This window comes from Natator depressus, chromosome 10 (assembly GCF_965152275.1).
Source record: "Natator depressus isolate rNatDep1 chromosome 10, rNatDep2.hap1, whole genome shotgun sequence".
Lineage (NCBI taxonomy): Eukaryota > Metazoa > Chordata > Testudines > Cheloniidae > Natator > Natator depressus.
Window position 1 is genome coordinate 33,944,195 of NC_134243.1, and position 15,852 is coordinate 33,960,046.

General features: G+C 45.4%; 1 protein-coding gene across 6 annotated transcripts in view; it reads right to left on the reverse strand.

Moving 5' to 3' along the window:
* The window catches only part of CLUAP1 (clusterin associated protein 1), a 167,919-nt gene that overhangs the window by 32,760 nt on the left and 119,307 nt on the right, over positions 1-15,852 (reverse strand). The window lies entirely within an intron of this gene.

A 15,852-nucleotide genomic window follows, 5' to 3' on the forward strand; every position in this document is an offset into this window, starting at 1 on the left:
ATCTCTCTTCCCACTTCCCTGAAAGATTTCATCACCAGTATTGAGGGATGATTTTCCAGAGGGCCTGAGAGCTCGCAGCTTCTATTGACTTTAATGGGAATTAAGGTGTGCAGCCACTGAAAAAATTCAGGCCACAAGATGCCATTATTTTTACAAACTATACCACAAAACACAGATTGGTATATTGTGAAGTATGATAATAAAGTATCCACCTGTCTAGCTCCCCTAGGTAGTTCTATATTGTCTATTACTGTACTTTCTAAGTACCAAGTTCAAACTAGGAAAAAGCATAAATTTTTAACACTGAAGGTAATTAACCACTGAAAGAACTTCCTAAGGGAAGTGGAGGATTCTCATCACACAAAGTCTTTCTAGAGCATTCTCAAAGTTCTGCTCAAGCTCATGGAGAACTTGTGGATTTGATGCAGGAATTACTGGGTAAAATTCTCTAGCCTGCATTATGCAGGAGGTCAGACTAGGTGGTCGTAAATATGAGTCCCTTCTGGCTTTAATATCTGTGCATCTATAAAAGTATCACCAAATTATTCCAATTAATTTGAAGTTGTTAAAATAAATGAACAAAATATATGGCAATTATTTCTTTTCATTTATTTGTACTGTGTTTGTTCACACACTGTCTGGTCTTATGATGGGTTAAATATCTGCTGTAAGGTGTTGGGTGCCCTTAACCCTAGGTGCTGACTTTTATTTTTCCCTGGGGGTGCTCCACCCCCGCTCCACCAAGAGGCCCTGCCCCTACTCCACCCCTTCCCAAGGCCCCACTGTCACTCCACCTCTTCCCATCCCACTATGCCCCCTTCCCTGAGGCTCTGCCCTCACTCCAAACCCTTCCCTGAGGCCCCTGCCCACCCACTGCTTGCTGCTCTCCACCTTCCCCCAAGTGCCTCCCCCTGCCGCCGAACAGCTGATCTGCAGAGCTGCCGAACAGCTGATTGGCGGTGCTGCCAAACAGCTGCGGCTGGTGGGTGCTGAGCATCCACTATTTTTTTCCGTGGGTGCTTGAGCCCCAGAGCACCCACAACGTCAGCACTAATGCCCTTAATGTTCACTGTGTGAGGGTGCTCAGCACCTCGCTCATTTCAAAGTTAAATAATTTGCAATGGGTCTCCAAGTCCTTAATGGGAATCCATGAGTGAATAACTAGAACACCTCAAACATGACATTTGTTATGTGATCGTGTTTCTGGGTAATCATTAATCAGGCTTCAGGGGATCAGTTCATACAATCATAGCACTGTAGGGCTGGAAGGGACCTCGAGAAGTCAACAAGTCAGCCCCCTGCACTGAGGCAGGACCAAGTAAACCTAGACTATCCCTGACAGGTGTTTGTCCAGCTTGTTTTTAAAAGCTTCCAAAGATGGGGACTCCACGACCTCCCTTGGAAGCCTATTCCAGAGCTTAACTGTCCTTACAGTTAGAAAGTGTCTCCCAATATTTAACTTAAGTCTCCCTTGCTGCATATTAAAACCATTACTTCTTGTCCTACCTTCAGTGGACATGGAGAACTGATCACTACCGTCTTTATAACAGCCCCTAGCATATCTGAAAAGTGTTATCAGGTCCCTCCTCAGTCTTTTTTCCCCTCAAGACTAAATATGCCCAGTTTTTTCAACCTTTCCTCATAGGTCAGGTTTTCTAAAACTTTTATCACTTTTGTTGCTTGTCTCTGGGACTCTTTCCAAGTTGTCCACACTCTTCTTAAATTGTCGCGCCCAGAACTGGATGCAGTACACCAGCTGGGGCCTCACCAGTGCCGAATATAGCGGGACAATTATCTCCTGTGTCTCACATAACACCCCAGAATCATATTAGCGCTTTTTGCAGCTGCATCACATTGAAAACGGATATTCAGTTTGTGGTCCACTAAAACGCCCACATCTTTTTCAGCAATACTACCGCTTAGACAGTTATTCCCCATTTTGTAGTTGTGCAGTTGATTTTTGCTTCCTACGTGTAGAACTTTGCACTTGTCTTTAATGAATTTCATCTTGTTGATTTCAGACCAGTCAAGGTCATTTTGAATTCTAATCCTGGCCTCCAAAGTGCTTGCAACCTGTCTTAGTTTGGTATCATCTGCAAATTTTATAAGCATACTTTCCATTCTATTATCCAAATCATTAATGAAAATATTGAATAATACCAGACACAGGACTGACCCCACAGGACCAGCAGCGGGGTGGTCACCCTGCTCCGGCCCTGAAGGGGTTAAAACAGCCCTGGGAGAGAGCTGCCTGGGGGAGCCAATAGTAAAAGCAGCCCTGGAGAGGGCTGCTGCTGGGAAAAGCTAGGCTGATTGGGGGAAGCAGCCACAGCTGGGGCCACGCCCCAATCAGGCCACAGCTGGCCCGATTAGAGGGCTGAGGGCCAGGAGCTGTAGAAGTCTTACTCTAGCCCTGGAGTGGAAAGGGCTAGGTGCCTGAGAGCAAGGTACTAGAGCAGAGCAGAGCAGAGCAGGGCAGCTGGGGAGCTCCAGCCTGGTAACTCCTCAGGCTGCAGGCCTTGTGCCAGGCCTAAAGAGGTACTGGGGCTGCAGAGGTGTAGCCTGGGGTTAGGCAAAGGCAGCAGGTCCTACCCTCTTGCCAATGATGAGTGGTTTACAGACTGCAGTCTGCCCCAGTGAGCGGGGGCTAGATGATGACTGGCAGTGGCCACTGAGGCAAGGTGGGTTTAGAGGGTTGGGGGTTCCCCTGGGAGGGGAGACCCAAAGTGTGGGGGTACTGCTGGGGCAGAACCCCAGGCTAAAGGGCACCGGGGTCTGGGCAGGACACGGGGCCAGCGGCAGGTGAGACACTGGCCTGCAGAGGGTACTCCGCAAGCTGGAAAAGAGCTAATTCCCAGATGACCAGCAGGAGGCGCCACACCGGTGAGTTGTCAGTTCGCTACAGGACCCCACTAGATACATCCTCCCAATTTGACAGCAAGCCATTGATAGCTACTCTTTGAGCATGGTCTTTTAACCAGTTGTGCGCCCACCTTATAGTAAATTCATCTAAACCACATGCCATGCAGAACTGTGTAAAAAGCCTTACTAAAATCAAGGTATATCACATCTACTGCTTCCCCACATTCACTACGTCAGTAATCCTTATCAAAGAAGGAAATTAAGTTGGTTTGGCATGATTTGTTTATGCTAATTATTCCTTACACCTTCCAGATGCTTACAAATAAATTGTTTAATAATTTGCTCCAGGTTTTGAAGTTAGACTGGCTGGTCTATAATTCCCTGGGTTTTACTTGGTTTCCCTTTTTAAAGACAGGTACTATGTTTGTCCTTCTCTGATCTTCTGGGGCCTTACCTGTCCTCCAGGAGTTCTCAAATATAATTATTAATGGCTTTGAGATTGCTTCAGCTAGTTCCTTAAGTACCTAAAATGAATTTCATCAGGCCCAGCTGACTTGAATACATCTAATTTATCCCTGGAAAAATCATGGAGCAGGTCCTCAAGGAATCAATTTTGAAGCACTTAGAGTAGAGGAGAGGAAAGTGATCAGGAACAGTCAGCATGGATTCACTAAGGGCAAGTCATGGCTGACTAACCTAAATGCCTTCTATGATGAGATAACTGGCTCTGTGGATGAGGGGAAAGCAGTGGACGTGTTATTCCTTGACTTTAGCAAAGCTTTTGATACGGTCTCCCACAGTATTCTTGCCAGAAAGTTAAAGTAGTATGGGCTGGATGAACGGACTTTAAGGTGGATAGAAAGCTGGCTAGATAATCAGGCTCAATGGGTACTGATCAATGGCTCCATGTCTAGTTGGCAGCCGGTATCAAGCGGAGTGCCCCAAGGGTTGGTCCTGGGGCTGGTTTTGTTCAATATCTTTATTAATGATCTGGAGGATGGTGTGGATTGCACCCTCAGTAAGTTTGCAGATGACACTAAACTGGGAGGAGTGGTAGATATCCTGAAGGATAAGGATGGGATACAGAGTGACCTAGACAAATTAGAGGACTGGGCCAAAAGAAATCTGATGAGGTTCAACAAGGACAAGTGCAGAGTCCTACACTTAGGAAGGAAGACTCCCATGCACTGCTACAGACTAGGGACTGAGAGGCTAGGCAGAAGTTCTGCAGAAAAGGACCTAGGGGTTACGGTGGACTAGAAGCTGGATATGAGTCAACAGCGTGCTCTTGTTGACAAGAAGGCTAATGGCATTTTGGGCTTTATAAGTAGGAGCATTGCCAGCAGATCGAGGGACGTGATCATTCCCCTCTACTCGGCACTGGTGAGGCCTCATCTGGAGTACTGTGTCCAGTTTTGCGCCCCGTACTACAAGAAGGATGTGGGAAAAATTGGAAAGAGCCCAGTGGAGGGAAACAAAAATGATTAGGGGGCTGGAGCACATGATTTATGAGGAGAGGCTGAGGGCACTGGGATTATTTAGTCTGCAGAAGAGAAGAATGAGGGGGGATTTGATAGCTGCTTTCAACTACCTGAAAGGGGGTTCCAAAGAGGATGGATCTAGACTGTTCTCTGTGGTAGCAGATGACAGAACAAGGAGTAATGGTCTCAAGTTGCAGTGGGGGAAGTTTAGGTTGGATATTAGGAAAAATTTTCACTAGGAGGGTGGTGAAGCACTAGAATGGGTTACCTAGGGAGGTAGTGGAATCTCTTTCTTTAGAAGTTTTTAAGGTCAGGCTTGACAAAGCCCTGGCTGGGATGATTTAGTTGGGGATTAGGTCCTGCTTTGAGCAGGGGGTTGGACTAGATGACCTCCTGAGGTCCCTTCCAACCCTGATATTCTATGATCTAAATAGTCTTAAACCTGTGTTTCCCCTATCTTGGCTTGCATTCCTTCCCCATGGTTGTCAGTATTATGGGTTGAATATCTGGTCATCATTAACCTTTTTAGGGAAGACTGATGAAAACAAACATTAAGCACGTCAGCTTTCTTGATGTCATCAATTATTAGTGCTCCTTCCCTGCAAGTAGAGGACCTACACTTTCCTTTGTCTTTCTCTTCTTCCTAATGTATTTAAAGAACCTCTTTTTATTGCCTTTTATGTCCCTTGTCAGTTGTAACTCATTTTTGGGCCTTAGCCTTTCTGATTTTGTCCCTACATACTTGTGCTATTCTTTTGTACTCCTCCTTAGCAATTTGACGATATTTCCACTCTCTGTAGGATTCCTTTTTGATATTCAGGTAATTAAAGAGCTCCTGATGGAACCATATTGTCTCCTCCTACCTTTCCTTTGCATCAGAATAGTCTGCAGTTGTGCTTTACTATTGTTCCCTTGAGGAACTGCTGGCTCCCCTAATCACGTTTTTCCCTTAGATTTTCTTCCCATGGGACCTTACCTCCCAGCTCTCTGAGTTTGTTAAAGGCTGCTTTTTTGAAGTCCATTGTCCTTATTCTGCTGCTCTCTCACCTTCCTTTCCTTAAAATCATGAAATCCTCAACATTTCATGATCACTTTCATCAAAATTGCCTTTCACCTTCAGATTTGCTAGCAATTTTTCCGTCTTGGCCCTGCTCTACACAACGAGTTTAAGTCGAATTTAGCAGCATTAGATCGATTTTAACCCTGCACCTGTCCACACAACAAAGCCATTTTTGTTGACTTAATGGGCTCTTAAAATTGATTTCTGTACTCCTCCCTGACGAGGGGATTAGTGCTCAAATCGACATCGCCGGGTCGAATTTGGGGTAGTGTGGATGCAATTCGATGGTATTGGCTTCCGGGAGCAATCCCACAGTGCTCCATTGTGACTGCTCTGGACAGCACTCTCAACTCAGATGCACTGGCCAGGTACACAGGAAAAGCCCTGCCAACTTTTGAATTTCATTTCCTGTTTGGTCACCATGGCATGACCACGCAGAGCTCATCAGCAGAGATGATCATGGAGTCCCAGAATAGCAAAAGAGCTCCAGCATGGACCGAACGGGAGGTACTGGACCTGATCACTGTATGGGGAGATGAATCTGTGCTATCAGAACTCCGTTCCAAAAGATGAAATGCCAAAATATTTGAAAAAATCTCCAAGGGCATGAAGGACAGAGGCTATCACAGGGACCCACAGCAGTGCTGCGTGAAACTTAAGGAGCTCAGGCAAGCCTACCAAAAAAACACAGAGGCAAACGCCCGCTCGGGGTCAGAGCCCCAGACATACTGCCTCTATGATCTGCATGCAATTCTAGGGGGTGCCCCTACAACTACCCCACACCTGTACATGGACTCCTGCAAGGGAGTCTTATGCAACAGGGATGAAGATTTTTGGGGATGAGGAAGATGATAATGCACACCAGGCAAGCGGAGAAGCCGTTCTTCACAACAGCCAGGAACTGTTTATCACCCTGGAGCCAATACCCTCCCAAACCAGACTCTCGGACCTTGAAGGCGGAGAAGGCACCTCTGGTGAGTGTACCTTTGTAAATATAATACACTGTTTAAAAGCAAGCGTGTCTAATGATTAATTTGCCCTGAAGACTTGGGATACATTCGCGGTCAGTACAGCTACAGGAAAAGTCTGTTAACGTATCTGGGGATGGGGCGGAAATCCTTCAGGGACATCTCAATGAAGCTGTCCTAGAGGTACTCCCAAAGCCTTTGCAAAAGGTTTCCGGGGAGGGCAGCCTTATTGCATTCTCCATGGTAAGACACTTTACCACACCAGGCCAGTAGCACGTAGTCTGGAATCATTGCATAAGAAAGCATGGCAGCATGTGGTCCTGGTGTTTGCTGGCATTCAAGCAACATCCGTTCTTTATCTCTCTGTTATCCTCTGGAGAGTGATATCATTCATGGTCATCTGGTTGAAATAGGGGAATTTTATTAAGGGGACATCAGAGGTGGCTGTTCCTGCTGGGCTGTTTGCCTGTGGCTGAAAAGAAATCATCCCCGCTGTTAGCCAGCGGTGTGGGGAGGGGTGAAGCAATCATCCCAGAGAATTGGGTGTGTGCAGGGGGTTTAGTTGGGTTTGTGCTGCACGTTAACCCGAAAACATCAGCCCCTCCTTTTAAATGGCCAATGTGTCTTTTTCAATTTTACTCTACCTTTTTTTCCTCCCGCAGCTGCAAATGTTTCAACACTGACTAGCATCTCTGTCCCAGAGGTTAGCGCAGATAAGAAGGCAAAAAAAACGCACTTGCGATGAAATGCTCTGAGTTCATGCAATCCACCTGCACTGAAAGAGCCCAGCACAATATGTGAAGGCAGACAATGGCAGAGTCCAGGAAAGCACAAAATGAACGTGAGGATAGGAGGGATGCATGAGAGGACAGATGGCTGGAGCAACAGGAGAGGTGGTGGGATCAAGAGGAAAGGTGGTGGCAGCATGATGAAAGGAGGCAGGATGCAATGCTGAGACTACTGGAGGATCAAACTGATATGCTCTGGCGTATGGTTGAGGTGCAGGAAAGGCACAGACTGCCACTGCAGCCCCTGTGTAACCAACCACCCTCCTCTCCAGGTTCCATAGGCTCCTCACCCAGATGCCCAAGAATGCAGGGGGGAGGAGGAGAGAGGCCCTCCGGGCATCCAACCACTCCACCCCAGAGGACTGCCCAAGCAACAGAAAGCTGGCATTCAATAAGTTTTAAAGTGCAGTGTGGCCTAGTCCTTCCCTCCTCCCCTCATCCACCATCCCACCCGGTTCTTCCCTTCTCCCACACCCCTCCCGGGCTACCTTGGCAGTTATCCTCCTATTTGTGTGATGAATTAATAAAGAATGCATGAATTTGAAACAACAATGACTTTATTGCCTCTGCAAGTGGTGATCACAGGGGGAAGGGGAGGAAGGTTGGCTTATAGGGAAATAGAGTGAACCAAGGGCGGGGGGGGGGGCGGTTCATCAAGGAGAAACAAACAGAACTATCACACTGTAGCCTGGTCAGCTATGAAACTGCTTTTTAAAGCTTCTCTGATGTGCAGCGCACCCTGCTGTGCTCTTCTAACCACCCTGGTGTCTGGCTGCGCGTAATCAGCAGCCAGGTGATTTGCCTCAACTTCCCACCCCGCCATAAACATCTCCCCCTTACTCACAGATATTGTGGAGCACACAGCAAGCCAGGGCTTTGGAGCGGAGCCCAGAGCTGGAGCGTGGAGCAGCTCCGGAGCAGTGGAGCCGCAGGTTTTTGCCTGGAGCTGGAGCTGGAGTGGAGCCGGAGCACAGCTCCAAAGCCCTGCAGCAAGCAGTAATAACAATGGGAATATTGGTTTCGCTGAGGTCTAACTGACTCAGTGAACTGTGCCAGCGTGCTTTTAAATGTCCAAATGCACATTCTACCACCATTCTGCACTTGCTCAGCCTATAGTTGAACAGCTCCTGACTACTGTCCAGGTGCCTGTGTATGGCTTCATGAGCCATGGCATTAAGGGGTAGGCTGGGTCCCCAAGGATAACTATAGGCATTTCAACATCCCCAACAGTTATTTTCTGGTCTGGAAAGTAAGTCCCTTGCTGCAGCTGTTCATTCAGACCAGAGTTCCTGAAGATGCAAGTGTCATGTACCTTTCCCGGCCATCCCACATTGGTGTTGGTGAAATGTCCCTTGTGATCCACCAGTGCTTGCAGCACCATTGAAAAGTACCCCTTTTGGTTTATGTACTGGCTGCCTTGGTGGTCCAGTCCCAAGATAGGGATATGCGTTCTATCGCCCCACCACAGATAGGGAATCCCATTGCAGCAAAGCCATCCACTATAACCTGCACATTTCCCAGGGTCAGTACCCTTGATAGCAGCAGCTCAGTGATTGCATTGGCTACTTGGATCACAGCAGCCCCCACAGTAGATTTGCCCACTCCAAATTGATTCCCTACTGACCGGTAGCTGTCTGGCGTTGCAAGCTTCCAGAGGGCTATCACCACTCGCTTGTGAACTGTGAGGGCTGCTCTCATCTTGGTATTCTTGTGCTTCAGGGCAGGGGAAAGCAAGTCAAAGTTCCATGAAAGTGCCATTACGCATGTGAAAGTTTTGCAGCCACTGGGAATCATCCCAGACCCGCAACACTATGCGGACCAGTCTGTGCTTGTTTCCCGGGCCCAGAATCGGCATTCCACGGCATGAGCCTGCCCCATTGCCACTAGGATGGCCAAATTGGCAGGGCCCGTGCTTTGAGAGAAGTCTGTGTCCATGTCCTCATCGCTGCCGTTACCGTGCTGCCGTCGCCTCCTCGCCAGCTTTTGCAGGTTCTGGTTCTGCATATACTGCATGATAATGCGCGAGATGTTTACAATGCTCATAACTGCCGCAGTGATCTGAGCTGGCTCCATGCTTGCCATGGTATGGCATCTGCAGGAGAGCAGAGTTGCAGGGGAAGCGGTGGTTGGATGACCAGTTTTGCACACCTATTGCACTGTCTGCTGCCAGGACACAACAGCTGAGCGGGCTGCATGCTTGCCGTGGTATGGCGAGACAAGAGTTGCAGTGGAAGCGGCCCTGCGAGACCACCAGGAGAGCAGAGTGCCAGCGGAAGCGGTGGATGACGACGGTCATATAGAGCACCTGAGAGGTGGATTCATAGCATCAGGAGAGCAGAGTGGCAGCGGAAGCGATGGATGACTACGACGGTTAGCAGTCCTACTGCACCGTCTGCTGAAAGCAGTATGGCGCCTGCACAGAAAAAAGGCGCGAAACTATTGTCTGCCATAGTTTTCACGGAGGGAGGGGCGACTGACGACATGAACCCAAAATCACCCGCGACAATGTTTTTGCCCCATTAGGCATTGGGAGCTTAACCCAGTATTCCAATGGGCAGCGGAGACTGCGGGAACTGTGGGATAGCTACCCACAGTGCAATGCTCCGAAAGTCAATGCTAGCCTTGGTACTGTGGACGCACTCCGCCGACTTAATGCGCTTAGTGCATTAGTATGGGGACACACACAATCACTTTCTAAAAATCACTTCTATAAATTCGACCTAATTTCGTAGTGTACACATACCCTTGGTCAGAATCAAGTCTAAAATGGCTGCCCCCTGGTTACTTCCTACACTGTCTGAAACAAAAAGTTGTCCCTGATACATTCCAAGAACTTATTGGAGATTTTGTGTTTTGCTGTATTACTTTTCCAACATATGTCTGGATAGTTAAAGTCCCCCATTACTATCGGGTCTTGTGTTTTTGGATGTTTCCATTATTTGTTTTAGAAATGCCTCTGCCTCTTCCTGATTTGATGATCTAGAATAGACCTCCACCATGACATCACCCCTATTTTTGAACCCTTTTATCTTTACCAAGGAACTCTCAAGTGGTCTGCCTCCCACCTCTTTTTGGACCTCAGAACAAATCTATATATTTTATGTACAATGGAACCCCTCCTCTCTCTTTTCCCTGCCTGTCCTTTCTGAACAAGCTATACTCTTTTTTTTTAACCAATATTCCAGTCATAAGACTTACCCCACCAAGTCTCTGTGATGCCAATTAAACCATAATTTAGCTTATGTACTAATACTTCCAGTTCTTCCTGTTTATTCCCCATACTCCTTGCACTTCTGTACAGACATCTAAAATGTTCATCAGGTTCCCCCACTGATTTTCTTCTTGTTGCTCCGTCAACCCTTTTGTAATTTCCCATGTCCCCCAACATCTAACCCTCTGTTAAGGTCACCTTTTTATATTTACATTGTAGTTTAAGATACTGTTCACATTTTTAAAGTATTAACATGGAAAGGATCAGTTGAACTTTAAATTGATCCAATTTCCCACTTGCATCTGCTCCTGATGGTGCAGGCTTTTTAACAGAATTTATTTCTAGATCGGATTAAAACAAGCATCCTAGAAGATTTTGTTCATATTTTGTGTAATGGATAGGTACCCTGTAAGTTGGGCTGTTCTGGAATGCTGCAATCCATTATACAGAACAGAAGTACCAAGGCAATTCTGACAACTTAAACTGGACTATGGTGACTAGTGTGTCACTGCGGACTGACAGAGCTCAGCACCCATCCTGTCCATATAAGCTCTGTGCTTTTGTGCGCATTAATGGACGTGATTCTCTCATTGTCTGAATCCTTCTACCATCTCTGCTGATATTTTGATGAGACGGGACTGAAAATCAGCAGATCATTTTTCTGCAGGAGATGTAGCAGGAGTTCTAGTTAGCTTACATTTTAGCTAATTCTGGAGAAATCAAATCCTCAGTATTTATATTTTGTGATGAGCCCCCTTGGAGGTCTATTAGACTGAGCATTTCTTCAGGATCCTCTGCTGAGAACAGAGAGAACGAACTAACTTCTCCTGAAATCCTGTGAATTTCACAAAGTTCTTCTATATAACTCAGTACCAGCCTGATCTTTGAGTAGGGAATTATTTAACACATCAACTCAAATTTGTCAGAAAGTTGTGACCTGCACCTCCGTAAAAATATCATAGTGAAAAATGAGGGCTGTATTAAGTTATACCACATTGTGTTATAAAGTCACTTAATAAATACCTGAACTTCAGAAACAGATTGGGATTTTATTACGGTTTGCAAGATGGAAATACTGGAAACCAGGTACTACAAAGAGTGATACTTAAATTGATTGGTAACCTTCGTACAATCTTTATTTCCACACAAAGATACCCCGAGAGACCATTATATAACAGGACTATTTCTGGCAAGGCGTACTTGTTTTGTAGCACAGCAGAGGTTGAAGAGAGAAGGCAAGTGCCAATTTATTGAAATTCAGAGCTTGGATTAGTTGAGAATAACAGAATAAAGACTGTGACCAAAAGGCCAATGTTGGTATGGTGGGTCCCATGTTTTTCCTGGCGGGGGGCTAAGATGCCACCCCTTGCCCTTGCTTTTGGGGTGTCAAGGGCCCTGCTAGTGGCCCGGGAAGGTGGTAGAGGAGGGAAGTGGGGGAGGGGTCTGGGTTTGCTCCTCATTCTGAGCTCCAGACCCTCTCAACCCCTGCAGGTTTCTTACCCTCTTCCCCCCTGAGTAGCGTTACCCTCGGTCCTTGACACTGGGGGAGGGAGTCTCCCTGCCTTGCTGGGGAAGGGTCTCCCTTCCTTCGGTTCTCTGGTCTTTCAAATCTCAGCAACACACCTCCAAACTCCAGTCCTCTCTCCTTTCTTGCACACCCTGACTGCCTGAAGCAAGGGGTTTTATTAGGTTCCTGGCAGGACCTTAATTGACTACAATTACCTGTAGCAACCCTCCCTAGCCATAATTAGCCTAGGGCTTATTTATCTCCCACTCTCCCACTGCTCCCTGGCCCTCCCATATCACAAGACATTTAAAATATTAGGCACTACGCTGATGGGCACTATAAAAACCATTGATAGAACTGAGGACAGATACTTGTTACATATACACAAAACTGAGGACAGTGTCTAGTTTTGCCATTAGAACCACTCAGTCTGTAAAATGAATGAATGTCCAATAAGGACACTGTCCATGGAGGAACACAAGATTTGTTATACTGTAGCAACATGATCCGCCTGATGCTAAAATTATTTTGCCAGGCTGATTTTTTTGACAGGCAGGCAAAATATCCTTAGTTTTAACATTGTCATGGTATTAGAGTTGGCAAACAGACTTGGACCTTGGGTGGGTAAATTTTCATGAAAGTTTTGCAAGGATATGCACCTGCACAATTGTTCAGTGTTGTACTGAATCCTTACAGTGATGATCAGGGACCTAAGAACAGTCTTCAGCTATTCTAAAGGCTGTTATAAAGAGGATGGTGATCAGTTGTTTTCCATGTCCACTGAAGTTAGGATGAGAAGTAATGTGTTTAATATGCAGCAAGGGAGACTTGGATTAGATATTAGGAAACACTTTCTAACTACAAGGGTAGTTAAACTCTGGAATAGGCTTTCAAGGTTGTGGAGTCCCCATTTTTTGGAAGCTTTTAAAAACAAGCTGGACAAGCACCTGTCAGGGATAGTCTAGGAGGTTTTCTTGGTCCTGCCACAGCACAGGAGGCTGGACTTGTTCATTTCTAGAGGTCCCTTCTAGCCTTACATTTCTAGGATTTTATGATTCTATGTCTACCAGACATTTAGTAATTTTTAGGCGTAGATTGGTTACAGAAACTATCTGCACTAGATTTGATTGAACACTGCACTGGATATACATTCCACTTCAACAATCCTGATTTTCACCCGACTTTATTACCTCAAAGCTTAAATATAAAATGTCTACAAATATAAAATACGATAAAACAGGAACTCACAGCATGTCTATATACTGTTGGTTCAGCAATCCAGTGGCCCCACTGATTGTTAGGCAGGCTTCCTGCTTCTCATGTTCTTACAATTTCTTTTGCTCTTAGTTTTTGTCTTTTCCTAGTTGATCTTCAAATTCTTTTTTGGCCTGCCTGATTATTTTTACACTTGACTTGTCAGAGTTTATTCTCCTTTCTATTTTCCCCAGTAGGATTTTACTTCCAATTTTTAATGGATGTATTTTTGTCTGTAACCATCTCTTACTCTGTTGTTCAACTATGCTGGCATTTTTGGCATTTTTTAAAAAATTTGGGGTATACATTTAGTTTGAACCTCTATTATGGTGTTTTTTAAAAGTTTCCATGCAGCTTGCAGGCATTTCACTCTTGTGACTGTTCTTTTTAATTTCCCCTTAACTAGCTTCTTCATTTTGTGTAGTTCCCCTATTTGAAGTTAAATGCTGCTGTGGTGGGTTTTGTTGGTCTTTCCCCCCCGTAGAAGGATGTTAAATTTAATTACATTATGGTCGCTATTACTGAGCGGTTCAACTATATTCATCTCTTGGACCAGATCCTGTGCACCACTTAGGACTACATCAAGTAGTGCCTTTCCCCTTCTGGGTTCCAAGACTAGCTGCTCCAAGAAGCAGTCATTAATGGTGTCTAGAAATTTTTTCTCTGCATCCTGTCCCTGTGACACTCCCTAGTAATATACCTCAGAATGATATTAGCCTTCTTTGCAACTGCATCACTTTGGTGACTAATATTCAATTTTCAGAGTAACAGCCGTGTTAGTCTGTATTCGTAAAAAGAAAAAAGAAAAGGAGTACTTGTGGCACCTTAGAGACTAATCAGTTTATTTGAGCATGAGCTTTCGTGAGCTACAGCTCACGAGCTGTAGCTCACGAAAGCTCATGCTCAAATAAACTGGTTAGTCTCTAAGGTGCCACAAGTACTCCTTTTCTTTTTTCTTTTTACGAATATTCAATTTGTGATTCAGTATAACTCTCAGATCCTTTTCAGCAGTACTACCACCTTGCCAGTTAGTACCCATTTTATAGTTTTGCTTTCCTTCCCAAGTGAAGTCCTTTGAACTTGTCTTTATCAAATTTCATCTTAATATATTCTCAGAAGAATCAACAAAAAGATGATATGTTATTCTAATATATATTGTACATCCTGTACTCCCAGGGCTAAAGGGGGTATAGAAAACTTTTATAAGTTTCAGTGTACTGATATATGGTGGTGGGAATAGTGGAGAGAATGAATGAATGAATGAATGAATTCTCTTTCCGTCTTGCCTGGTGGGAGAACACCTGCTGAAAATTAAAACTGTCAAATGCAACTTTTACATTCTCTGTCAATTTTAGTTTTAATGGAATTTGCTTTATCTGAGCCAGAGGATTAATCCTCATCTATTTTTCCTGCTATATATAAATGCATATATTGCAATATTAAAGTCATGGTGGTAATTTACACAAGAGAGTTCTACTGATGTCTAACTACTGAAGCAGCACAATCTTACATGTTCACAGTGCTGACAAAACCTCAGGAGGAAATTATTCCCTTCTGATCCTCGACTAGGTTTCTATTTAATAAAAGTAAAAGTTAACATGATAGGCCCAAGTTCTGACTTCATTCAGACCCATATACCCCCACTAAAATCAAGGAAGATGCACAGATGTAGTTGAGAGTAGACCATGGCCCATGATGTACTTATTTTTGGTAATCAAGGAGCATCCTTCAAAATTAGTCATTCATTCATGATTTACTAGAGAAAAGGTTATTACCTGAATCATTCACCATAAAGAATTAATACCAATCCACAAATTCCACAGAATATATGCGCACGCAAACTAATGAAATCAGAACTTAAACTCCAATTCTGCGAGGTACATAAGCAGCTATGTAGCTTTAAGCAACCACCTAGTTCCATAGCCAAAGTTACTCACATGCTTAAATACCTTGCTGAATTGGAGTTTAACCTTTGTCAAAACACTGAACTTCCTTCAGCAGTGCCTTCCCTCAGGAGCTATGCGCAGTGCCTCTGTAGCATGCCTAGCCCCTTCTGTCTGGAGAATAACAATCTGAGATTGGGAATGAAGTCCAGATGACCTCCTTCATGCTATTGCAGAGCATACAGTATGCATCCGATGAAGTGAGCTGTAGCTCACGAAAGCTTATGCTCAAATAAATTGGTTAGTCTCTAAGGTGCCACAAGTACTCCTCTCCTCACTTAATGTCATCCCAGTTTTCGTTGTTATGTTGCTGATCAATTACAGAACATGCTCGTTTAAAGTTGCGCAATGCTGCCTTATAGCATTGTTTGGCAGCCGCCTGCTTTCTCCACTGCTTGCAGGAAGAGCAGCCCGTTGGAGCTAGCTGGTGGGGGCTTGGAACCAGGGTGGACCAGCAGCCTCCCTATCATCTCCCCTAAGTTCTCTGTGCAGCAGCCACCCAGCAGGCTATCAATAGCCAGGTAGTTCTGGTGTCCCTCCTCTTACTGCTCGTGCCCTCTGCCTTGGAGCTGCTCCCAGGAGCCTCCTGTTTGCTGTGAAGAGGGGCAGGAAGGAAAGAGGGGTGCTAATGTCAGGGTGTCCCCCTCCCCCTGCTCCTTTACCCCATCTCCACAGAGCCGGGGGGGTGGGGGCACAACAGGGCTCAGGACTGAGGGAGCTTGCTGGCAGCAGCTGCTGTCTCAATTTACTGATCTACTTAAAAAGGCAATGTACATAG